The sequence below is a fragment of the Camelina sativa genome, chromosome 11, assembly GCF_000633955.1.
Source record: "Camelina sativa cultivar DH55 chromosome 11, Cs, whole genome shotgun sequence".
In the NCBI taxonomy this organism is placed as follows: domain Eukaryota; kingdom Viridiplantae; phylum Streptophyta; class Magnoliopsida; order Brassicales; family Brassicaceae; genus Camelina; species Camelina sativa.
The window spans coordinates 26,535,357-26,536,724 of record NC_025695.1 but is presented as its reverse complement, the minus strand read 5'-3'; the positions used below and the strand labels follow the sequence as shown (position 1 = coordinate 26,536,724).

Genomic DNA, 1,368 nt, shown 5'->3' with positions numbered 1-1,368 from the left:
AAGGACGATGGTGGAAGAAGATCAGGATTAACTAGTAGATAAAGATGGGTACCATTGTTGACAAAATAAAATAGGGGATTATTATAGAAATAGGCCTTTGTTGAGCTGTGGATCCATTTTAACACGGAGTTCGCCCTAATTTCTCTCTCAGATACTATAATTGAGGCGTCGCTATTATCACCTTTCTCTGACGCTGGTAGAGTTCCGGCTTGCCGGCGTCGGTATCTCTCAATCTCTCTGCTCCTTTACTATTTCCTTTATTCATTTAGTTTCATCCTTCAAGCTTTTTTCCCCTTTTGTTTTCTTCTTTTGTTCCCCGACCAAACCTCGACACCTACCCTAGAGCTAGACGAAGGCCTGATTTTGTGCCCCTACAGAAGGATCTGGAGTCCGGCGAACCCCATCCTCATCATTTCTCGCCCAGCCTTACCGTCGACGGTACCAAAGTCTCTGCGCTTCTCTTTTCTCCAATCCGGATTGTGCTTCGCCATTGAAGTCTCCTCTTCCTCAACGGCACGTGTGTCGATGTTTGGCGAGGAATCTTCTAGAGTTGCGATTTGTCTCCGTTTTTGGACTCCCGTCTCTAAGATCTGTCAAACTATAAGCTTGGCATACCCATGTCAACTCCCCTAGCCATCCCCAAAGTCTATTGGATCTTTGCGGATGAGCTCATGACTTGAAATTGGATTGCTAGCATCCCAATTGGTCATGCCCAACCTCCGAAATCCTAGGTCTACTCTATCTATCCTTATGTTATCTAGTAAACATTTCTTTTGTTCATTGGTTAAACTCGGTGTCCGAAGACTGCATCTGAGAATCCACTTACCTAGAATGATTTGTAGTAACAAAGTATATGGTAGATCCCTGATCCTTGCTCAAGTTGTGAATTTGTTTGTTAACTGGAAGAACCAAATCCCTTTTATCCCTATGCTAACTAGCGTTTCTAGTTCTCAACAACACCCCATCAACCGCACCAATTTGGTGTTAACAACAACCCAACAACCAAGCCTCATTCACATTTAACATTGTCAAACCGGCTGCATGCTTTGTGTGGATTTCTTAATCTCTTTGGCAAAGGGCGTCTTATGAGAGAGAACCCACCTGTACTGCTACGGTTTGACATATCTTCATGGCTCAATTTGGTCTTTGCTCCCCTTTTGTACTGATAGTGAAGCTTTGCTCCCCTATGATCCTTTGCCCTGTACTCCAAAGTTTTCATCTGATGTATCTAAGCAAACCACTATCAGTATCACCACCATCACTAGGGCTTTAGCCCCCCCGAATCCTTGCCATGGCATTGCTTTTGCTAGTGCTCCTTGCTCCGGTGAGTTCGTTGGCCCTGATTCTCTTATCAAAATCACAAAATCT

General features: G+C 44.2%; 1 pseudogene; it reads right to left on the bottom strand.

Moving 5' to 3' along the window:
* LOC109127355 overlaps positions 1 to 491 on the bottom strand; it is a 2,375-nt pseudogene extending 1,884 nt beyond the window's left edge.